This window comes from Dermacentor andersoni, chromosome 2, assembly GCF_023375885.2.
Source record: "Dermacentor andersoni chromosome 2, qqDerAnde1_hic_scaffold, whole genome shotgun sequence".
Classification (NCBI taxonomy): domain Eukaryota; kingdom Metazoa; phylum Arthropoda; class Arachnida; order Ixodida; family Ixodidae; genus Dermacentor; species Dermacentor andersoni.
This window is the reverse complement of record NC_092815.1, coordinates 113,721,685-113,747,479: the sequence shown is the minus strand read 5'-3', so window position 1 is coordinate 113,747,479 and position 25,795 is coordinate 113,721,685. Positions and strand designations below refer to the sequence as shown.

At 44.2% G+C, this 25,795-nt stretch overlaps 1 protein-coding gene across 1 annotated transcript in view; it reads right to left on the bottom strand.

Annotated features, from left to right (window-relative positions):
* Positions 1-25,795, bottom strand: part of LOC129387563 (uncharacterized) — an 849,695-nt gene that overhangs the window by 501,020 nt on the left and 322,880 nt on the right. The gene's annotated exons all lie outside the window — the stretch shown is intronic.

The window sequence follows — 25,795 nt, the reverse complement described above, 5'->3', positions numbered from 1 at the left end:
CAGGGAATGGGAGGCAAAGACATGGTTCGCTTTCAAATTCTGCTTTCTCATTGCGTGGTTTCAAAGACTGGTATTTTGTTCTAAGCTACCTAAGCCACTGCAGCTTTGCTGTTAGCCATCGAGGAAGTGAAACTTTTTTATGAACAGGAATATTTACACAAAGTACGAAATATAATTACAGACAAAAGTACCACCCAACATCAATAATGGCGCATTATTTTGGCAGCTGCGTGTCGTCCAGAGAATTTTCATACGTGTATTGTTATTGTGATGCACAAAAGCAGCAAAAATAGGGTTACAAGTTCTCAATCTCGTCAGTGGCGTAGTCGGTGTGGACAGCGGCCTCTACATTGTGTCTGCATCAATTTACCAGGAAAGCTGTTTCTCTCTTTATAATGATTAACAGCGGCACCGGTTTCCACTGATCTTATTCCAGTATTGCAAGGGTGTCGCTTTAGTACTCTGAGTCATTCGGAAATGTCCGTATCGATGGCGGCGTGCAGTCCAATCTACCGCGTTCCTTGGTATTATTTTAGCGAATCTGAAATTGCCAAGCCATGTCCCACTGTTCAGTCAAAACAAGCGCTGCACATGGCTCTCTTCTGAATTTCCCACTAGTGAAGAAAAAAAAACATAATTCAGTGGTCCCTGCTGCGTTGTCGTAGACAGACACGTGTTGCTGGGTTAAAATTGGACAGAACTCATTTCGCGACTTTCCAATCAGCGGTGTGTCTCACTTCAAGTCCTCTTTCTTTCCATGCCTACCGCATGGCTGTTCTCGTGTCAGAACTGATTTTGTGAATACGAACATGATATTGTCTGTAGCAGGCGAATGTACACTGTAGAAACGTTTACACCCTTAGTGCTGCTTTCATGTCGCAATTGTAACACCCTTACCGTTGGGGCCTTACAAACTTTTACAGAGCCCGACGACGGAGCTATAACTAAACACGTGATGACAAAAGACGTAGTTGAAACCTATGTAATCATTTTGACAGCTTTGGGCGCACAGAAATAATCGATAAGAGAATGTGCAAAGAGAGATATGAAGCTCTATTGTCGTATACTTCCGTGCACTCAAGGCTGTCAGAATGATTCCATAGGTTTCAACTACGTCTTTTGTCATCGCACGTCTAGTTAGAGCTCCGTTTGGGGCCTCTCCAAAGTTTTGTAAGGCCTTAACGGTAAAGGTGTTACCAGTGCGACATGAGACCAACCTTAAGGGTGCAAACATTTTTACAGTGCATAGCATTGTAAGCCATTTGCTCCGCCCGAGCGCATTCTTTCGGGAAACTTCGTCATCGTTTCGACTTCGTCTTCGTCATCGTCAATAAAAGCAGCTTTCACTCGTAGACTTATTTTGTTTGATGCAATATATTTTGCTGGGCAGTTGCGGTTCATATGCTTTCCATATAGACTGACACTTGAAAGACTGAAGGTTGACTGCAGCACCCTGTTGGTTTAATATCCTTCACTAAAATTTATACGCCGTGTTCTTTTTATCTATGTGCTCTCCAGTGCTAGAGTTCTTTCGCTAGAGTGCCATTCAATTGCTGCTATGGCGCCCGTCAACTTCTATTATTACCATTATGTTCAAGTCGGCATCCTCGCAAGCTGAGAAACGATTAGCGAAACGGCTGTTTTGCGTACTTTAAAATGCCTGCTGCTGGTCATCTAATCTCGGGACACTTGTAAGCAATATACTTGCATGTCGCCACGAACAGCCTGCGCAGGTGTAATTAATTAAATGTGCGTAAGAACAGAACTCTTCATGATAACGCGTGCTTTAAACAACTATAGTATAGGGCTAACTGCGATAGGGAACATAACACCTCTCCTATGGTTCCTTTAGAGCCTAGCATAACTATCTCTGCCCAATAAAACTGGAAGTAAACCATTTGCAGGATATGATCAAAAATAAGTTTGCTAAAAGTTTTCTAGTCCAAAAGCGGTTAGAACATAATTTTATTATCTATGAAAAAAGCTGCGATACACACGGTCTAAACTAAGCGTAAATTTTGGTTATGGTTGTGTAATTAGGTTACGTAGTGAAGGAAACTAAAATAAATTGACAAGTCAGAAGCCAACTCACGTGCAAGGCACATATGTGTACTGGTATCGGAGTCTGTCGTGACAGGAACGGTCGCGCTCTAGCCTGCGGCGCCGGGGCGCCTAGAAAAAGGGAAGCAGGCCTACGCTGCCGGAAAGTCACAAGGACACGAAGTACGCCCGCGTCATGGTCTTTATCTTTACTGCGAGAATTGATGGCTTGACTAGGAGTTGGGAGGACGAGAGGTTGGAGGAACAACACAAGCGTTAATTTAAATAGAAGAATTAAAACAAGCTTATTTACAGATAAAGGCAGAAGATATTTTCAGGAGTAGCGATCGCTGTACAGATACACGCCGCTACGTCGTTTTCGGAACACAGCCTATATAATGTGAGAGCAAATACGGCTACAATTTGGTAGAGCACGACTGCTGGCAGGGAAGATAATTCTTTAAATCCCAGCCGTCTTCTTTAGGGCGCTTGCTAGGGAAACAGCCAAAGAGCCGACGTCAAAATAACACAGTCCAGTGGTCCTTGGACGTCGCAAAGCTCTAGCTCAGAAGACAAGGCCCACACTAAGCACGCCAACGACCCAAGAGGTGATTATGGAAATGGAGCAGCAGCTAGGCCAGTCAAATTGTTCAAGTCACAAGCTCATAAAAAAGTAAGGACTGTGTTCAATGGGGCTGGTTGGTTCATCTTTAGAATTAAAACAGGAACAGCGCAACACAGGACGACATAACAGCGCTCTGTCCTGTTTACGCTCCCGTCCTGTGTTGCGTTGTTCCTGTTTTTATTCCAAAAAAGTAAACTCTCTGCCGAAAACCGAAAACTCTGCTCCATTAAATTAATTGGTTGGCATGGAACCCAATACGTTGCGACGGCAATTAGCCTACACCTTGAAAAGTCCGAAGCCTCGAAAAACGGCTTAGAGTGATGTCACTGGCAAGTCGCTTGGGTAGAACAGAAACGCTCCTTTTTGTATAGTATTCCCAAATGTGTTTATTCAGTCGAATGTCGTTTGACGTCGATGCCACAATGACCCCGGCCACAGTAGTTCAGCCAACACGCCAAACGTAAAAAGTGCTAAACGTAAAATCTTGACTGGCCAGAGCTGATAAGCGCGAGGTCAAGTGAGAATGACTGGTGACCAAGGCGACGGGCGGGCGTTCAGCAAAGCTCGGAATTATTCCAGTCATTTCACAATCACCCGCGCGGAAGAGCCGTTCCCAGCAACAAAGCATCCAACCACGCGCAAACGACCAGAATAAGCTACGTGTCCACAAGGCTTCCTACTAAAAGTTTGTTATGAGCCTTTTATTTTGAACCCCACAATTTAGACGCAGCTTTTGTGCTAACATGGTGAGGGATCATGTTTCTTTGATTTCAACGAAGCAACGCATACTTGCGTCTCACGCATACCACATGCCTGCTTTCTTTCTGTCCCTACACTACAGGCTTTAAATAAAAAGAAAATCAAACTTGCGCAAATTACCCACTGGTAATACACTTCAGAAAAATTGCGTTTATTCTCAACGTTGCTAACTCCAACACACACGTGCAAAGGCATTCACTAAAGTTATGTTTGTTTGTGTCCACACAGGACAGACGCTACTGGAACGGCAAAACGCTGCCTAGAGCACCTAGAGCACTTTATGCACTCCCCTCAACCCCTCTCTACTGAACTACTAAAAATCAATGCGCTTAACTAAAAAATAAAGAACTTTGAGAACACTTCTAACAAAGATCAACGGATACACACGCCCGTTATCACAGCCATGTGTGAGAAAGGGATAGTTGGTATTCCATATTGACATAACCACCAGAAACACGAATACAGGAACAACAAGACACATAACCACGAACAACAAAAGCCCCGACATTAGATTGACTTCCTCTAGTCGTGACAATCGCCGGCTAATCTGCTTCCGCAGGTTTCTAGGGTCACAGGTGCTGTTCTTGCGCTATGGCCAACAGTCTGCGTGACACGAGAACGTGGCTCACGGCGACAAGATGTGACATGCGCAGCCAGGTGCGCATACTTACCTTCTTTTTTCTTCACTTTCTGTACGTGCTCCCGAGTATTCGACTGCTCAGACATCTCTCTGTTTTTCCCGATGTACACTTTGCAACAAGAAAGGGGAATTGAATAGACAAGTTCAGTTGAACAATTCATTAAGGTAGTGTCGCGTGTTTTTGTTTCGCAGCCAAGTCTCCTGGCATTGAATATGCGAAGCCATAGTGTCCCAAATTTCTCGTGGGCCGAAAAACCAGCGGCTCTCCGTGCCTTCCTACGACATTTTTGAAATTATGGCAAAGGGTCTGGATATACGGCACAACTTGAGGCCTGATCCTTGAGGTCCATGTAGCAGCCGCCTCTACATCTGCTCCACGTTTCAACTTCTGCAGTAGTGTCTGGGAAACGGCAGTTATGATCGCAGACGGTAACTCTGCTGGCAAAGGTCGACTCACCTGATTGTTGAGGCTTCAATGCATCGTGTTTGGGCACGATTTCATCAGAGCAGAACTGAAGTACAGCGAATCGACATTTCTTTTTAAAATCTTAGAATGTGCAGTATCGAAAGGCAACAAGTCTTCGTTAACCTGGGGATGAGAACATCTTTACCATTAAGAGTGGTCATCGTTTCACATGAGGCACAAATCTAAAATTCATGAGCCGTTCAACTCTTTCACTGTGGACGATCAGCGAAGCTTTTTAGGACACGAGAAAGAGGTAACAAAAAATGTTGAACAAAGGTACGAACGCACATGTATATATATATATAGTCGCGTGGACGAGTATATATATATACGGCCTCTCAATTACGAGAGGGATGAGCCATTGCATTTCTTGCTTTAGTGGACATGAGGCAATGCTGATGATAGTTATTTGTCGCACGCATGAAAATTTCACGGAACCCTAGCCACAAACAGCTTCGCTGTAAAAACTGCAGGCAAGCTTCTTGCGTTAACTTGACCATAAAGTTACGCTCTTTAAAAATATTTAATGCTTCAGAAGATGTCAGGTTCCCCTGTTTATTTAAAAGGATTGAAAAGTCGTCAACCCTCTCTTTAAAACCATTATCTACAGCGCTATCTACATCTGCTAAAAAATATCACCTTGAAATGGCTCGAGAGACGCAACAACACAAGTACACTGTCGCTGGAGGTAGGGCTTGTTATCAAAGGTATTAAAAGTTCCTTTCTGATAAAATTCTAAAAGCTTTCAACAGTTACGCCTGTGTTATTAATAAATGAAACATCACCCTCTTCAGTGCAGGCTTTAATGGAGGCAAGAAGCGTGTCATGAAGAACTGAAAAAGACAAATCTTCAACATCTACCAAGAAGGCATAACCATTAATGAGGTCAGTGCAAACGTATTCACGAAGATTCCTTAAACTCTTGGTAGGAAGGAGCCTTACGTCAAAGGTCTTCAACTTGCATTGCAGGAAGCTGCTAACATTAACCTGCCAAGACCCACCCCCACTATAAATAGTCCGGAAAGGTATACCAACCTAGCGCGTCCTTGCAGAGAAAAAAAAATAACATTAAGGTTACCTTTGCAACCCTTAATTGCTTTAGCAATGGAATGCTGAAAGAAAAAAAAACATGACACTACCTTCGTCAAAACGTTTCATTGGAGTTTGTTATTCAATTACTCTTTCCTGCTATAAAGTGTGCATCGGGCAAACCGAACGATGTTTGAACGCTCGGTTACTGGAGCACGCACACAACGTAAAGAAAAAGAGAAACAAGATAATTCCTTTCGCATGTCACCTATTGTTGCTGTGAACCACGGTTTTGTGAGACGCAGGTTCTTGGTAAAGGCGCAGGAGGGAGAAAAGATGTGACCCTAGATGTCTTTTCCACTCGAAAGAACGAGCAAAAGTGTGTCAGTGAACCATCTGCATCCATGTTCCCTGCGGAAGGGTCGTTTTCAGATTCAACGCTGTGACCTACATTTTCTGTCTTTCTGAGAGTGGCTTCAATGACGTTTTTCCGTGCATGCTTAACTTTCTGTAAATAGGTTAGCATACGTACGGGCAATAAAAGCGTTGGCAGTTAGCACTGTGTTTGGGGGAGGTATCTATAGTGCGTCTCCGTGTGTGGGTGTGGGCGTGGTTCCGAATGTGGATACCTGTACTCTCTTTAATTAAATAACATGCGTTACCAACTAGTCCAACATCAAGTTCTTTCGGGCAACACGCGGCAACCCTCCCATAATAGCGGCTTCCTTTAGCTGCTGACAGGTGGCGACACAAGCTTTTGCTAGATACGTCTCCGCAGCAGCTTGGATATCCATAAAGGAAGGCAACTCTGCATTTTGTCTTTAAAGTGACTGTGCCAAGTGTTTTCTTGAAAGACGTAGACCCTAAAATGGAATCTTTCCGTGAAATTTGAGTGCGAGGAAAGAAGGGGTAAGCGCAAAATCTTTTATTCGACGACTTTAGGCGAAATATGCCAGTCTCAGTAGCAATGTTTTATAGGTTGTAAGATATTTCCATATGGAATTAGGGCGCGTTGCGCATGATGGCCTTGTCTGAAATTTTACGTCTTTAAAACTGAAACCAAATTATTTTAAAAGAAAACCTTGTCGAAAATGTCGAAGTGCAGAAGGCGTTTGCCAGTGGAGTTAGGAGTCTAAATTTTAGCGCGAACGCTGCAATGGCGGGTTCAAAGGAACGCAACGCGGTAATGGGGAAGCTGCTGCGCACCTGAGACGAATCTGATTCTATTACCTTTGAATTCGGGAGGCAGGACGTGCCATTCTGTGATCTCGCCATCGCAAACCAGCTATGCAGGAAGGGTCAAAAGCACACATACGCAACCAAAAAGATCAACGCCACATTTGGCTGAAACGAAATGAGACCCAATTTAGCCTGGAAAATCATTTTCGTGCCTGAAAATGACAGCATTTGTGTCCACAGTGTGCCGTAGGGCGTAATGACTGGTTCTCTGGAAAGAAGGAAATAAAAATAAATGAATGAGGCCTTTCTAAACTGAGCTAGTTCTCCAAAAATATTATTTGTCCCTAACATTACGGTTGTGCGGCAGCTGTGTTAATGGCTTTTGCTGTACAGACTGCAGGCTTCTTTTTTATTTATTTTTTTTAGGAAAGAAACGCAGTGCCTTGGGGTTTGAGATTTTGTATCGCTGGTGACCCGGTGCGCCTTACTTTTTATTCCATTTTCGCCCTTTTCTTAAAAGTCATTGCGTTACGCTTCGCTAATATCTTGAGTGGAATTCTTTTGAAATTCTTTCACCTTTCCCTCACTCATATTCTGTTTTCTCCATAATGAAGCCATCTTTCTTGGATCATTACATTTACCTTAAATGACATCGTCATTTCACAAATGGGTCTGTGGTGGACGAGGGTGCGAGATAAAGACCGCTTGGGGCTTGGCTAGAAATACGTTTCGCGGCTACTCGTTTCCCATCCAGAGCAAACTTGATACGCTACACTCGTTGGTCTTCCTACGTTTTTTATTCTCGTTACAATATATATATATATATATATATATATATATATATATATATATATACACATATACATATATATCTTACTGTACGTATGACATGCAGGCATTTTACGCTAGTGTGCTGGTCAGGTGCTCTTTCAGAGATCGCATTTTCCGCACGCCCCTTCTGTTGCTGTACGAAGAAAGCGTCACTTGGTCTTCTAAGGAAAAAAAAAAGCTGATTTTAGCAACCTATTGGCAGCCGAACAAGAGAAGCCTGATACCTGCGGCCAACATTTCGACAAGGGGCAAGAATATCTTTCACAAAAAAAAAGGACCTACTTACTCGTCACAGTCAAGAGCGTACAAGAGCTGCGCTTATAGATAGTGTTTTTCTAGTGTTCGAAAGCTGAATCTAATAAGGTGTGAGACCTATATGTGATAATGTGCATCCTCTTCCTATATAAAATAAAAAACCAAATGCAGGTTCAAAGCCGGCAATATTTATAATTTGTCTGCACATTATGAGGAAAAGTTCCATGAGCAGACGGCTTCAACAGGAAAAAAAAAGAACAGATAGCAGTGAGTGAGGTTCTGACATGCATGTCTGCAAGACTTTCCATTTAAGTAAAGGTTAAGCGTTCCCTTTTATATTGGCGGAGAGTGGTCATTCTGCAAAACTGCAAGCAAGGAAGTACGTATATATATAATTTTTTTTTACAGCGGCAGCAGTCAGGAGATAGAAACTGGGTTTTCGCTGTACGTCTGTCCTTCCCGTAATGCCATCGTCGCCATTGTCAAGTTCTCATATAATGGTACCTTGCTCCTTGTCAGATTAGTCCCTAATTCTCAGTTGCGCTTTCGCCATATGGTAAATCAAAACGTCTGGCCTCTCTAAAGATTTACAATGGTAAAGCAATCAGCAATTTATCTTGACATGGGCATGTAAGTGCTACGATGTGTTTTCTATGTTTTAATCGTTACGATAAACAGGGGCACATACACAGGGACACATAACCAGTGGCACATAACCAGCGATCCAAGTTGGCACGAAATGGAAACGGTTAGATCCGCATACAGACACTGGTGATCGAAGCCACGGCCGAGCGCCAATGTGCCGTTGGGAAAGGGAAGGCTCGGATTTGAGCACAGCGCTTGCTCTGATAGTGATGGCATTTGTGGATTTACTTCATAGGGCACAGCAGCAATATTGCGAAGCATTCTTGTCGACTGTAGACATGTTTTAATGCGATTAATATATCTTAAATACCCCATGCACTTTGGGGCTTGCTTGTATGTAATAACCATTTTCCCGCCAGCTTTGGTCTCTGAGTAGTCTATGGGCTAATGGGTAGATTATCGGGCTGCTATACATGGGGAAGTGTATTCGAAAACCATTCGACCAACTTGGGTCATTAGGTATGTGCCACCAGGTAAGTGCTCATCTTCAATGAACCTCTTTTACGCCAACTTAGGTAATTGGCCAAGTGTCATTCATCCATGAATATTTTTGACGCCGACTTGTGTCACTGGGTAGGTGGCATTGGTTATGTGCCGCTCTTGAAATTGAAAAAGAAAATTATCAGTCGAAGCACTGCGCACAGATGGTTAACCAGCGAAGCTGAAACGTGCGGCGCCGTTGTTTATCACTGGGTAAACCCTGACGGCTCATTAAAGGCTTTCGCAATTATGACTTAAGCTACTGCGCCTGGTAATTATTAGATATCTGAATAATTATGTACATAATTATTAATTAAGGTATTCCGCATTTTATCATTGGTTAATGACGACGAAAAACGTGGGAGTTGTGGCACGAGCGCATTCGCGCGATAGCGCCGAGGGGCGCCAACGAGACAGCTGTGGAAGACGACGATGATGCTGGAGGCAGACCTGACGATGATAGTTTTTTCTACACGCGTACACGATAATGAAGAAAGTAGCTCTTAATAGCTTCGCTATAAAGATATATCAAGATTGTTTTTTGGTGCTTGGCGGAATCCAACCTGCGTCACATATGCCTACGGAATCTTGATAAGAGAAGCACAGCGCAATCGCAAGTAGGATCGCCAACGCAGTGTATGAGGCAGCGCTCGACCCGAAACAGCACTCCTCGCTGCCGACCTTTCTGTATTCACGGCCCACGTTCAATAAACATCTTTTCACTTGTAAAAGTATATAATCAGACGCATGCCATGCGCGGACTTCGTGGCGGCGCTGCCAGATTGCTCAGTGTATTTAGAGGAATGCGCGAGAGAGGAGTCCAACTGCAGAATCACCTGATGCATGGCGCGTTTCAACAATGGCCATACGGTGTGTCGTTACATTGCTTTAAATTGCTGATCGCAGTAACATCAACATTCAGCGTGAGAAACTTGCTACCGAATTGCTTTTTTTTTTTCGCGTCGGGTATATGACCAATTTCTTGGGCAGACTCCCAAAGCAGCGCCGTCTAGCATAGCGTCGCAAACAGTGACTTAGGACTGCATATGTTAAGCAGAGCCGTTATCGAATGCCCCAATAACAATCGTTATGACCTTCAGGCCCGTTAGAGCGCCGATTAAAGAAATGGGCAATCACTTATTGTTTGTTACATACGCTTTCGATTCTATAGGCATAGCGTGCATGGATTATTCCACAAGTGCACATTGGCGTCACAATTGGCACGCATCGATCAACTCTAACCGGTGAATCTACCGGTGAAACCACCAGTAGTTTCACTGGTCCAGGCACGGTCGAAAGCATGGTCAGTGAATCGATGGGCATTGAGTAATTAGGTCAAGTGATGCAAATAGGTTGCCTAATTTTACATATTCTAAAAGTGCAAAATTGTAAAATTGTACATAATCTTCAATTCTAGCGATGCAGTGTGATTTAAGACATTTCATATTCACAAATGGGGTTTGCGCTTCGCGTTAGAAAATAACCATGGCTCGTGGGTACTCTTGTGCTACCAAATAAAGATGATTCGCACTACGTGTCACTCAACTGGAGTGGCGGCTGGTAACTTTTAGCAGACGATGATGCCGCTGTACGTCTCGCAAAGACCAACTTATCGTTGAGAAGATGGCGGTATCCGCTGGCAGACGTTTCTGATTTCTTTATAGTCGGAATATTAGCGGAAGATGGCGCGACTACTTGATAGCGTTTCATTCACCTCTATTCAAAGCCAAATTTAAAAAAAGCACGAAATACAGAATCAATAGTACGAACAAAACAGTACTAAAATTAAAACAAAACGTGAGTGAACTATGACTGCAAATGATAGCGGCTCACTCGGAATAGTTTGAGTTTCTGGACGAGGTAGTGTGCTCTCCGGAACTACTTGCACTTCATGTGGGATGAAGCACCTGCCATTCTTGCGTCGATGTTCTTTTCTTAGGCGCAGTTGATGGTGTGAATTAATTCAAAAGTACTCGCAAAATATACGCATTCGTCAATATTGATTATATGATTCGGGCAGCGAATGAAGTAGGGCAAAATTTAATTCTTTATTCGAATGCTTCGAATATTCGCGCATTTCTAGCAAAACTGCCGTTGAATAATGTTATTCGCACTTTTGTGCTAATCTTGTCGAGGCACTCTTGCCAATATATAAAGTGTGCATCATTTCTGCGGATTGTCAATAGGTGGCCAAGTGACCTAACTCATTGTAGCTGTCGCCGTAGTAGATTGGGAACTTGTCGTCACCGTCTACCCTCCCCTCGAACATCTGGGTGCTTCTTTACAAAACCTGCTACGGGTAGCAGACGGCGCAGTGGCTGCCAATACGCCTCAAGATGGTGTGCACACCTTATTCTATCCCGACTGCATTTTCTCTTCGCAGATCCCATCCACGTAGGTGAACCAGTCGATAAATAGTACGTAGAACTATTTGTACAAATTTTCATTTCAACCCGCCGTGGTAACTTAGTGGCTATGGAGTTGCGTTGCTAAGCACGTGATCGCGGCATCAGATAATAGCCGTGGCGGCAGCATTTAGATGAGGGCGAAATGCAAAAACAGCCGCCTACCCTGCATTGGGTGGGTGTTACAGAACCCCAGAGGGTGAAAATTAAGTCGGAGTCCCCCACTCCAGCGTCTTTCAAAGTAAGATCGTGGTTTCGGCACATGAAATCTCGTATGTTAACGTTAATTGTAAATTTCGACCTTCATTTCAAACAACAAGAATGCGAAGGAACCCATCTTTCTATGCGAACAATGTAACGCTTCTAGACAGATTTTCGCTTTAAAGAAATGATGCACCTTAAGACAAATATTTCTTGCAGCGAGGACATTCAGATTGCCTTTGCTGTCTCGTTGCGTATTACCGCAAAAAACAAAACCGCGAATCAGCACATGTGTAGCGCTAGCATGGCTGGGTATAGATGTGTAGGTGGACTCGTCTAATGTGTCTCTTGTTTGATCAGGTATGTGTCTTCATGTATGGGTTGAATATTTATGTAATTACTTACAAGTTCATTTTAAAAGCAATTTCAAGGCGTGTGTAAGATAATGTACGAGAGAAAAAGAAAGGGCCTTGGAGGTAATGTTGGCAAGCCGCCTGGGAGTGAGAAATTATTATACTGCTTTCTTGACAGACCTCTCCAAGGCACTCTTGGATTACATCCGCATTCTTGAATTACACCCACAAAGCAACGAAGAAGGGGCTTCCACACTCCAAAATTTTATAACTCCAGTTCGCAAGCCATGCTGATAGCATAGTATTGATCACCAAAAGACAGGGCCGCAAGAGGAATTCATAACCACACTGATCCATGTCCTGATCATCAGCCTCATTGCATATTCTCCATCCCCTATATGCCTCTGAAGCCTTCGGACAAAACAAACCTTGGAAAATTGATCTGAGGAGTCTACAAACAAGCACTCGGTCGACGATACGGTGCCTTCATTCTACGTCTAAAATTCGCGGGAATGCTAGTCCACAATGCTACACTGCTAGCAAAGTTATTGAGGCACATCTGACCTACCAGCGCGAACGCCTACAACGTGCTACACCTAAGCGACAAGTGTTGCGAAACTGAGAACGCTCGCTCACCGTTAACGGGTTCGCTTCTTCCTTCCGAATATCACCAAGCGTGGGAAAAAGAAACACCATCGCATTATTCCCATTCCTCGTAACATGCACCCCGAGTGTCACTCTCAGCCCCTGCACGCCCGAGCACAAGCCCTCATGCCCCGCTGCAGGAACTACTCCCACACATTACACGTGCATTCATCAACATCCACCATTGTTCAGCGCACCTAGAAAACTTCGTCGACAGCAAACTGCAGGAAGTGACCCTGACATCCTTCCGGAAAGAACCTCGGCGTCCTCCAGGATCAGGAGAGAGAAAGAAAAAACGAATTCTTTGTTCTCAGTGCACTTTCTGCCTCTAGAACCCGGACTTGTAACACATGTCTGCACGCACTACACTACACGGGCGCGCAGACAGTTGCCATTATTTGTCATCTGGAACCTGAACGTTGGTTGAAACGTAGCTCTAGGTTTGACCAGTCAAGCGTACATGTCCTTGACACGACGAACCAGCAATGACCTTTGTTAAGGCTGAAGCTTTACGCGCACCTTAAGCTAACGTAAGCAACTGAACTCATAACACCAGCAGTGCTGCACTGTATTTCATCATCTGCCGCACACCTTTGTATCCAGGCAAAAGGAAAGTGGCCATACTTTAAGAATAATATTCCTTGAATGGAAGCTGTAGTATATGAATCGGCTTCCCTGTAATTCTACGCTGTTTAGTGTCTGTTCCTTTAAATTGCTGCTGCTGTGTGGCCACACAGTTAAACTTTGTGTACAGTTGTTTCTTTAATGTTTCCTTCACCCAGTGCAGCTATATTTTTCAGACCTTGCGTATCGTGGTTACGTCTTGTGCGCCAGGCTTATAAAGATCCGTACTTGTACCCTCAGTATATATAGTATGCCTCCTGCAAAAATACTCCCTTTGCATTCCTATCCAAATTGACATCACCAGTAACGGTCACACTGCCTTGAGTGTTCACCAGTTTATTACCACCACCACCATTTAGAGAGAGAGAGAGAGAGATGGAAATGAGAGAAAGGCAGGGAGGTTAACCAGACTTAAAACCTCCGGTTTGCTACCCTGCAGTAGGGGAAGGGAAAGGGGAAGTAAAGACTGAAAGAAGAGCGTGACAAAAATAAAAGCATGAGAAAAAAATATGAAAAGGGATGAAATGGGGTCATTATAGTCTTTCTAATAGGCCACTGTCACGTAGAAAAGTCAACAAAGCCTTGACCGACTTTTGCTGCGACGACAGTTCACGTCGGCATTCCAAAACTGACTGTTCTGAAAGTGGCCTGTCGTCAAGGCGGGCCAACGCGGTCGCTAGTGACAGCCGGTGTGCGCTGTATTGAGGACAGTGGCAAAGCATGTGTTCGATGGTCTGCTCGACGCCGCAAGGTCAGCAAGCCGCGCTGTCGTCCATACCGACTCGGAAGGCGAAGGATCTTGTGTAGGCGACACCAAGCCACATTCGGCAAAGTACTGCTGTTTCGAGTCGAGAGAGTCCAGATGGGGGTCGAAGTCGAAGGGATGGGTCCAGTCGGTGTAGACGTGTGTGCTTTAAGCTTGGTGTGTTCCATAAAGTTTTGATGGCTTCATTTGCAAGCACACGAATTTTCGTTGCAGCGTCTGTTCTTGAGAATGGAATGGAGTCTTGCAAGCCCTCCTCATGTGCAGATCGTGCTGCTGCGTCGGCATGTTCATTGCCCCTTATACCACAGTGCCTTGGAATCCACTGCAACGTGATGTCGTGTCCTTGCTCAACGAGGTGGTGAAGCAGCAGTCTGATTTCTAGAACTAGTTGTTCGTGGGGTCCTCGGCGTAAGACAGAAACGAAACAATGAAGAGCAGCCTTGGAGTCAGTGAACACGCTCCATTTCTTGGGTAGTTCTTCAGAAATTACATTTATATAGATAAGCTTGCAAGGAGGTGAAGATCACAAGAATAAGAGCCAGAATGAGAACAAAATCTATCGCCCCTCTCTTTATATGATTGACAGACAGACAGACAGACAGACAGACAGACAGACAGACAGACAGACAGAGACAGACAGACAGACAGACAGACAGACAGACAGACAGACAGACAGACAGAGACAGACAGAGACAGACAGACAGACAGACAGACAGACAGACAGACAGACAGACAGACAGACAGACAGACAGACAGACAGACAGACAGACAGACAGACAGACAGACAGACAGATAGAAAGATACTACTTTAGTTATCCGTCATTGCCACCGGTCACAATGAAAATCTAGCCACAGTGTACAGTTCAACAGCTGAGTAAAGCCTGAAAAAGAAAACCGAACAATCGCATTCTACTTAATAAATTAGGCGCAAGGACTGGTGCTACAGTGAGCCCCTCTTTCCTTGGCACCCTCGTCGCTGCTGTCTTCTATAAATAACGATAGCTCGGAGCTCCCGTAATGAGGATAGGATTCAGTGAGAGTCTGAGCTACCACTTGGAGCGACTTTGTAATAAATTTTCTTGGCGGAGTCGAGCGGGTTGCAGCTGCTCGCGCAACTCGTTAACTGGAAAATAGCATTGGACGTCATGGGAAGCGTTTAAGAGGGAGCTTTACCGTAAAACCAACTTCGACTTCAGTACTTTAACTAATGCAAAAAGCAGAAATGTTTTTATTAAATAATCTCGGAACCGATATGAAACGAATTTGTCGCATTTCAGAGAGAATGTTTGTTTCTAATGTTCCTAAAAAGCGCAATACTTATTGAAGATATACTTGTTTTTTTTTTACAATGATCGCCGAAATTATGTTATTAAAGATACAATGACGAAGTTTGGAAATTCGTGCCTGTGCACCAAAAAGAAATGTCGAAGCTGGGTCAGCTGCATCTGTTAGTGTATAACAAGGGGATAAGTTTCATGTATAAACTTAAATCTAGTAAAATGGTTACAATGTTTACATTACTTTCGCAGAAATCCCGTTCCAATTTAGGGGTATATTCCATAATCGCATATAAGACATTAATTTCGACTGCTTTAAATGTTAAATGAAATCCAGTTTACAGACTTGGAATCATCCTTTATTGCTGAGTTAGAGAGTTGCAAACGTGACAGCTTTTCTGTCTATTTCTTGCAATTTTTAAGAAATATAAATGATTACAACCTAACCAGTAGTGCGCTTAATTCCTACAGTGACTGTATTTTACCTTGTAACTTGTTTCCTTATATGCAGCTAACCTTATGAAGTTCGCTGTAGTGATGGCCGTGCAAACAATGTCTCCCTTCGTATGTATTTAGATAGGAGTCCAGTCTGCTCTGGCTAAACTGCATAAACCATGTCCAGTCTGTCGGAATGTGTACGTGGCAATCGAGTGTGGAAAGTGATGAGCGTATCGGTCCATTTCTTCGCGCCTGAGGAGCTTTCATAATTTCATTTGGGTGCCTGCACTTGACGTCAGCTCCACTATACCCTCGCCAGTCCTTTGAAGTACCTAATACATCGAGGGAACAATGAGTTCTTATACCCCTAAACACGGAGGCCGCCCCCAGACAATCAATAAGATATTCCTGTGCTGCTTGAATACCTTTTCTTATCCCCCTCTCGCTCCACAGAAGGTATCCAGTGGAAATCGTTCGACATGTGCTTGTACAGAGGGGCTTTGTTAACTCTGTTGAACGAGAATGAAGAGCAGACCCCGGAATACTGACAATGGCTGAAAAGCCCCCGTCGTTTACTGTCTTACGTGCCTGGATGGCCTGATCATGCATGCGAGATCAAAAATTATTTGCCACTGCATACGTGCTTTGGAAATGCACAGCCGGTCAGCATGGTCGGGGAACATCTTTATACAGGCACATCGAAGATGTAATAGCGTCAAAGAAAGTATGAGCTCTAGAATGGCGTGCGAGCAAAGAAACTGCAGTACGGCCGTGTGGCTGGCCTGGAAGCCGTTACACGGAAAGAAAGATAGTGGGTGGAGGTAGTGTGCACCGGTGTGAGGAAGGAATTTCAGCCTTGAGATCGGTCGCCTAAAAAGCGAGGAACGATGAATGCCTGCGAGCCAACGTATGCTCAGATGGAGGCGACGGGTTCTTTGTGTGCAGGGGATCACGAGGGAGATTTTCATTCTTTTCTATGTTTACCCCGTAAGGCGAGAAAAGCTCGATGCCGTCGTGTTTAGACGTCCTTGTCGTCGAATTTAAATATGGTAGTCAATATCTGTGCCCTTCCGGTTTATTGCTTACGAGCACCGATGAAAGCATCCGGTGCAGACCAATTTATTTTTCGCAAAATCGCAAAGCCCTCTTTTCTCATATTCATCTACGAGTATGTATGCGTACGCAATGTGCATGTGTTAAATATAAAGATGAGAAAGTTGCCTACATTGAGCGGCAGAAAATCACGCTAAGTAGAAAAATATTGCTAGAAAAGCTGCAATTTCAAGTCGTTAGCAGCGTACGCTGGCTAGTTTTTCGAAGGTATAGGTAATTCAGTGTTAAACATTTTATAACAGTACATCTTAGATGCCATTCATATCGCCGCTGCCTATAGGCTTGTATGATGACGCCCTGCAGTTATCGTTTGTAAGGGTGATTCGGCATAAGGAATAGAAAGAGGTGATTTGGAAATAAATTGTATGTTTACAAAATACAGCCACAGAATTAAGAAAGTGTGTAAAAGTGCTCAATGTAATCTTTCAGCTCGCGGGATGAGAGAGGACTCGTATTGAACAAAAAAATGCTGTATGCCCGGCTGTGCGAACCTTTCTTTCATTGAAGGCACCCTGTAATGGGTCTATGCTGAATGACTCGCGGAATCCCGCAAGCGTGATTCAAGGCCTTTCATTTCCTTATGAGGAACATTACCGGCTGTAAATAGCCGCCTCGGCTCCACGTCGTAGCTCAGTGGCGATGGTATGGCGTTGCTCAGCGTAAGTTCGCGGGTGCAATCACGGCCGTAGGAGCCGCATTCAGATTAAGATGCGACACGGAATATTAGTCTGAATTCCGTATTTCTTGCGTACCTCACGATCAGATCGTCATTCTAACACGCCGAACCTCGCAGATTTGAAGAATTTCAATAGCCGCCTCGGATGCAAATTTTACACGGCGCATTTCTCCTTTTTGCCTTCAACGCTTTCTGAATATCGAGGTATCAACAGCAGAAAGCGCCAGTTTAAAATTACATGGGATCCTGTGCGCGAGAGAGCGTCGTATGATATCGCTTTTCTTCAAGTTCAGAGCTTACTGACTGCCCGAATTCCTTATTTTTAATAACGCGACTCAATTCTACAACGAAACAGGTACAGAAGAGCTATTGCACAAGAAGGCAACAAGAACCATTGACTGAGGCAAAGGATATTTTGTCATGTCCCACCACTTCGAATATTTCTGTACTGCAACACGATGGCGTGCTACTTGCAGGTGGCACCGCGAAACTTACCACCTATATCACTGTAGAGAACGGAGACCGTGTGTTCCTTTGCTCCTTGGACTACACTTTGGCGAATACATTTGCTAGGTTTGGGCGGCACTCGCTCACGCATTTTGGGCCTTTTTATGCAGTTCCAATTGCGACTATAAATGCTCCGACGCGAAGCGACCGCTCTGATTTGCCAGCGGTGTCGTGGCACATTCAAGATAAATATGCAGAACGGTGGCGAGTGAGTACTTTACATTTTTTTTTTGTACGCGGCAACGTAGACAAGAAAATTCTACATGTTAATAAACAAAAACAAAAAAGAAGGCTTCCGCTTTTCTCAGCAAAACTTACGCGACTTCTTACGAAACATATACAACCAGTGATTAAAGTTAGAAAGCGAGTTTGTTCACCGTTAATATTTTTGGCCAACGAATTGGTAGGATGCCTTCGGCATTTCTGACGGTGCCGCAGAAAGGCTTACATTGAAAAGGGGCCCTACTTGGACTAGGAGGCTCTGCTTGCACATCAGCACCCGCAAGCTCAAATACGCAAGCACACGTATACGCGTATGCAAACGCAAACTTTTTTCATATGTAGATGCCAAGCGAGACGCCGCATTGATAACTTCTCACTTCTCGAAAAGCAGTTCGTTCCATACAGGATGCGGTTTGTTCTCTATTCAGGGTACACGAATGGTGCATGCGAATAGGCGCACAAGGTAATTGCTGCCTGCTACCTGTAGCAGCGTAAAGCATGCACAATTGGGCATACAAGACAGTGAACAAGGCATTGTGACATGCATACATTCAGCAAAAACCTTCCATAGACGTTGTTCTCCTGCAAAAGAATTTTCTTTACAGAACATATGTTCTACCAGTTGCGTGCAGTGCTGTCAGTTTAACACGCTATATAGCGGGTTATACACGTCTGTTGGGATTGTTTACTAACTTATTTTCAAACTTTACCTTCACATGAAAGTGCGCAGGCTCTGACACGTTAACAATCCACAGCAACAAACCGCTTATTCACTGTCAGCCTGCCCGGCAATGGCCCTTAAGAAACAACGTTGACGAAATACGATGCAAGATTTTGCATTCAGAGTCGAACATGGCTGTTATGTCCTCCGGCAAAATATTGTATAGACTTTCACGGATTTTTGTGAGTTACACATCGCCGAGCAGCAATGCCTTACAAAGCAGCTCGACAATGCATTTCCTTGCGGGCTTTTTTTCCCGCATTTAACGTCAGCGAAGTGCAACAAATGACAGCTTCGCGCATGTGCCACTGCTCCACTACACTCCTTCCAAGACTTGCTAAAAAACTTCGTGTCAACCCTGAGTGACAGCACTGCCTCGTCCGTGCTCCCAGAATAAAACGTGGCCACGGACACCACGTCGGTGCCTAGACAAGGGGAGGTCACCACTGTTATCAGCCCTGCTGCATCAGCCAAAGAACGCCTCCATCGCCTCCCTTCACCGTCAAACGCGCGTCACGCCGATCTACACAAAACGCGTATGTCAGCCAGCAAGCGCGCTTCCCACGGCTCGGCAGTGGATTCTAGCGTGATCGTCTGACAGAGCCACGGCTATGGAAATTTTCAGCGCGAGCCGTTTGGGGGCGACAGGCCATATCCCTTCGCAGGATGTTATGCACAGAATAATTCTTGGTGATGTGCAATAAGCAGATGCGTACCCCATTGCACTTTGCGAACCGGATCACGTTTGGCTTAGAAAACAAAAGCATTATGAGATTAGAGTACAGCACCACCAGATTGCTGAAATGTGCGCTCCCCTGCTGGAAATCATGATGCAAACTTTATGATATTATGCACTCTTTTATGCGGCACCCGGGTTTATATGCTAATGCGGCAAAATAAATTAATCCTAATATACAATGCACATTTCGTGTTGCGTACTCCAGGCGAATGTTGAAATAAGCAAGTATACATATATAGGGCGGCAAAACATTGCAACTAGGCTTAAATCTGTTTTGTATAAGGTAGCCCGAGCAAACGCATGTTGCCAACTAGTTGAAGCTACATCTTTGTGCTTTGCGAAGCTGTCTGCTAACGTTAACGTTAACTTGAACCGCTGTCCGAACTTCTGAAATTTTATCCTTGTTTATTACCTAATCCAGGACGAAATAAATAGCGAAGGACACAAAATTTTGTCTTTTATTGCAACATGAAGCTTACAGAAATAAAATCAAACGCGTATTTCTGGGCGGAAGTTCTAGACACAAAAACTCATGATGCCCCCTTTCTCCCTAAAATATCTGCCTGTTAGCCAAATTATATTGTTGTTTCTGTACTCTAACGCTGCGACTGCATTATTTTTAGCATTGGCAGATAAGTTGAACACAGCCATCATATTATCAGCTTTGGCTGCAACTGAATGAATTTATGTCAATATTATTCTTAAAGAACCGCATAAAAACGGGATCAAGATTAAATGTACTGAATACTTGCATGCACTTTTGATAGTGTAATTATAATCTGCTAATAATCGCCACTAATGGCATTTTGAACGTTCTGCTCGAATACCGTAATAAAGAAATTGCAATTCTCAAACAATACTCGAGACGTTATTGGAGTTGTTTTCTAAACTTATTTTGATGATTTATTGCTTGTACAAGCAAACTTGACGCACTTTGTGAAAGCTGCGAGTTTTAGCTATAAAAGACATCGTGCTAGCGTATAAGCAGCGTACATTCTGTAAAATGGCATTATTAAAACACCTTCAGCGTTTCAATAATTTTTCGCTGGTGGTCTCTTATTTTGGCCAGCCTGTTATTTATTAATAACGTTCTGCTTATTCTAAAATAGTAAGTTTGGTATTGCAACGAGAAATTCATACCTATCGTGAAACGTAGCGTCAAGGCAACGGCCACGTAGGGTAATATAGGGATACTGAGACCGCGGCGCAGAGTCTTTTTGAAAACTTCGTCGCAATACATGTGGGCACGCGTTAATTTTGCGTTCTTGTGCCCACGTGATAAGTGCATGGTTTTCCTCCACGCGCTGTGCATTGTATTTGTATGTCTTAGGAATTGCTGGCGCTCATATTGAAACATCTGCCAGGAACAAAAGAATACAAGTCCAGCGCCATTACGGAACATTCTTTGCGTTGTTTTATTTTGCAATAACTATACATAGTGTGATTTACTACCTGCTATGCAACTACACAAAAGTAGGCAAAATGCGTGATGCGTTGGTGTAACATTGGCCTTATAGTAAACGAGTAAACGAATGAAAAAATTATTAGAATGTAAAGAAACAAAACTGAAAACTCAAGAAATAAAAATGAATGTAGACAATAGAAAACGCGTGTATATAATTTTCACGCTTGTTTGTACATGGTATAGTCGTACAAAAATGAAGCAGCTGGTTGCTGATAATTGTCGCATTACGTAGAAAGTCTAAGAAAGCGTACGAAAACAATTCTTTCAACCTTGAAGAGTATGTCCCGATACGCTGTGGGAGAACACAACGCTTCAGAAATGGAGTGTTTTAAACAGTGTGGTATACCATAGGGAAATACATGCCCACAAACACTCTAGCAAAAGTAAAAACAAAGTGTCACACTATTTAACAAAAAATGCAAGTTTATTATGGACACTTCGAAGTGCACCTCAATCAGATCTTCCACAAAAACAAGTCAAGGTGTGTTTTTTTTTTATTGAAGCCACACATGTTTCTCACCTATTCTGGCTTCCACACAACAGCTGCGGGGATGGGGGTGGAATTTCTTCAATGCGTGTCGTACGCATCGTTCACATAAAAGGTGCTGCTCTGGTATGTGAATCTATGCAACTACATAGAATAGATGGTGCTAAAGGAATTCAGTCGTTGTCTATACCACTAGAATTTGTAGCGGTAATTACTTACGCGTTCACTGAGCACTGGTAAATTTCTTGCAACAGGGTTTTAAAATTAAAGTCACATTAGCCATTTTGAAGGGTGAGAGTAAAGCGGCCGCAGCACAGTCTTTGCATGTTGATGAGCGCGGCGAATACTTAGCTGACACTGTTGACTGTGGCGCAGCGGAATGCATCGGGCTCGCTTCGGCGGTTTTCACCACGAACCCGCTGCTGCACTCGCGTAATTAAACTGCTTCTGCCACGCCAAGATCTTGGTCACGTAAAACGGCGCCAACCGCCAGTTCTCCCATACCTCCCCCCCCCCCCCCCTCCGCCCTCCCCGGGGGCGAGGCCCTCTTGTTTACACTTCTGTGCATCTGTGTTTGGAGGCACGCTAAAGCTCACTGTTAACCGAGGTGGCCGTTTGCGCATCAGCACGTCAAAATCTTAACAAATTCAAACATCATGGTCCTCCCTGCTCCGAGTTCTGGAGCGCAAGATAAACACCGGAATGCCTGAGGCAATCGCACAAATACACGCGCTCCTCCGTTGACACAAATTTCAAAAGCGAAGATAGAAAAGAAGTTCGAGCAGGTGGGCGAAGTTTTTCGAGGGAGGGTAGTTCTTTTCACCTCCTGTTGAGAGATCGCACTAGTTATTGGGTCTCATACGTAACAGGGCGCTGGAGTAATCATGTCCGGGGCACACTGCGCAGCCGTGAAGCGCTAGCCTTATGATATTTGCAGCAGTGGCGAGAGATAGTGAGAGAGAGAGAGAGAGAGAGCAAGGAAAGGCAGGGAGGTCAACCAGACAAGCAGCCGGTTTGCTACCCTACACTGGGCTTTGGGGAAAGGGGAATAGAAACAGGAAAAAGGGTAGAAAGTAAGCACAGTGTGTGTGGGAGAATGCACAGGGACACTATAAACAATATCTTGAGCCGGTACACTTGAAGTAGTGTACTAGTGTATGAATCGCTGTTCGTGCCAGTCACGCATGTGGTCACGGTCCGAGTATCTTTGACTCGGAGAACACTCTTGAGTCCAGTCGGCTTAAAGTTGTTAAAGAGAGGCGTTGTACGTCATAGCGAGGGCAGGTACACACTAGGTGCTCGATGGTTTCCTCGCATTCACAGGAGTCGCACACCGGACTCTCGGCCATTCCCATACGATATGAGTAGGCGTTCGTGAATGTCACTCCCAGCAATAAGCGGCACAGCAAGGTTGTCACTCCCAGCCATAAGCGGTACAGCAACGGCTAAATGACAATTGTAGCCGTAGCGGGGGGTCCAGTTTATGCAATCGGCAATTGAAGGCACCTGAAGTCCAGAAATCTTGTGTCTTTTCGAGTGCAAGTAGGCGATGTCTCCTGGCAGCGCCCGACCTCGCCAAAGGTATGGGACGCTTCTGGCGTCCTTCATGGCTAGACCGGGCAGCCTTGTCAGCAAGTTGTTTCAACGATGCTATAGTGAGCAGGAATCCATTGAAAGATAACGTTGTACCCTGTTTCCAGAGGATGGTATTGTACTTCCCTGATGTCAGATTTCATCCACTCGTAGGTTCTGTGATGTAGCGAAGACGTGATACTGTGTAGAGCTGCCTTAGAGTCGCAAAATACTACCCATATCTTTGTCGCCTCTTCGGTGACGTACGTCATAGTGGCATGAAGAGCTGCAAGTCCTGCCGACATAGATGTAGTCATGTGCGACAATTTGAATCTAACTGTTACCTGCTTAGCTGGAACTACTTATGCTGCAGTTGAGCTGGTAGGTGAAGTCGAACCGTCGGTATATATATGTATGCGGTCATGATACGTCTGGCGCAGTAATACGAGCGTATATTGATTCAGAGCCGGCGATGGATGATTGGCCTTCTTTGGAATTCCGGGAATAGCAGAATTCACTTGAGGCTGTCGCAGGCACCACAGGGGAGACGAAGGCTTCGCCGCCGGTGTATAAGATGACGGTATGCACACTTCATGAGCGCTAATCACTCTTGAAAAGGTCGCTTGAGGTGTCTCGGGTGGTAGGGCGGCTAAGTGATGGTCGGGGATGTGCGCTCTGAGAGAGTCGTAAGAATGCAGTACATAACCTTGAATGGTAAGAAACTCTTCATTATTTCACTCTCGCCGAGAGTATGGACTACGACACGCCTTCAAAATATTAACCTTAGGGATTTGTTTGTTCAGCATATTACTCATACGGTGTGATTTCAGCTTGAATGACGGTGACCCGCCGTAGTATTTGGGCTGTTTTGGTTGCAACAGTAAGCACAAGCTTGGTGCCCACACTAACAATGTTTTTTTTTTTGTCTACACAGCAACAGCTCGCTAATAAAGAAATTACTAATTAGATTTTTAGGGAGTAATATTGTGGCACGTATTGAGATTTACGAATTGTAGCCAGTGAGCTTGCAAGGCGTATCCATTTCGAACGAGTTTTCAGGATGACGCCAGTTTTAAAAATTCCCCGAAGCGTTTGGCCTAATACATACGTGAGTCCTCCATGTGTACTTGTGCCTCAATGCATAAAACCCTGTTTTTTAAAAAAAAGTACGCGAAATAACGGTGCATTTTTACAGCAAGTTTAACAGGCACATATCTGGAAAACGATGGCACCCTCACAATTGGTTGAAAGTAGATACGCCTTGCAAGTTCACTGGCTACAATTTCGTAAACAGCAATGTGTACCGTTATATGATTACATGAACACGTAAATAGTAAACACACACACACACACACACACACACACACACACACACACACATATATATGTACCCTTTTCTTCTAAACCCCTTTCTTCTCGTTTATTACGTAACGGGGGTCTCTAATCCGGCTACATTGTGCCTTCAGGTAGCATATGTGGGTTTATTGACCAATTGCCTTCACCCAAAAAGTTCACGTTCTCGTGGCGCCTGCGGCAAAAAGGACGTTCCACGTCCGCTACCAAGGTCTGTGAGTGGTGGCGCTGGCTAACACTCCCAGGGTTCTACAAGGAGACCTAAATACCCAAGAAAGCGGATGGGGAAACAACGCCGCGGTAGCTCAATTGGTAGAGCATCGCACGCGAAATGCGAAGGTTGTGGGTGCGGTTCCCACCTGCGGCAAGTTCTTTTTTCATCCACTTTATTTGCCATTATTTATCGTTAACTTTGTTCATTTATTAAGCACAGGCAATTTCCCCCATGTTGTCCTTGGTGTGAGTGTTTGTTGGCTTCTTATGATATGACTAATAAAATCAGGCCCTTCGGTTAACCCCCTTTCATCTGGTTCGTATATATATATATATATATATATATATTAGTCATATCACAAGAGGCCAACAAACACTGACACCAAGGACAACACAGGGGAAATTACTTGTGCTTAATCAACGAAATAAAGAAACGATAAAGTAATGGAAATGAAAGTGGATGAAAAAAGAACTTGCCGCAGGTGGTGAACGATCCCACAACCCTTTATTACATAACGAGGGTCTACAATCCGGTAACATTGACGCATTCAGGTAGCATGTGTGGGTTTATTGACCGGTTGGCGTTCACTTAAAGAAGTTTACGTTCTCATGACGCCTGCGGCAGAAAGGATGCCCAACATCCGCCGCCAAGATCTGTGAGTAGTGGCGCTGGCTAACACATCCTGGGTTCTAATAGGAAACATAAATACCAGATAAAGTGGATGGGGAAACGGCGCCGCGGTAGCTCAATTGGTAGAGCATCGCACGTGGAATGCGAAGGTTGTTCGACCATTTCCCACCTGCAGCAAGTTAACTTTTCATGCACTGTCATTTCAATTAATGTATCGTTTCTTTATTTCATTCGTTAAGCACAGGTAATTCCCCCTATGTTGTACTTGATGTCAGTGTTTGTGGGCTTCTTGCGATATTACTTGTAATTATCGGGCCCTTCGGTGAACCCCCTTTCATCTTGTTCATATATATATATATATATATATATATATATATATATATATATATATTATACTAATTTTCTACCGAAATTTCATCCCCCTTCACATTCAACAGT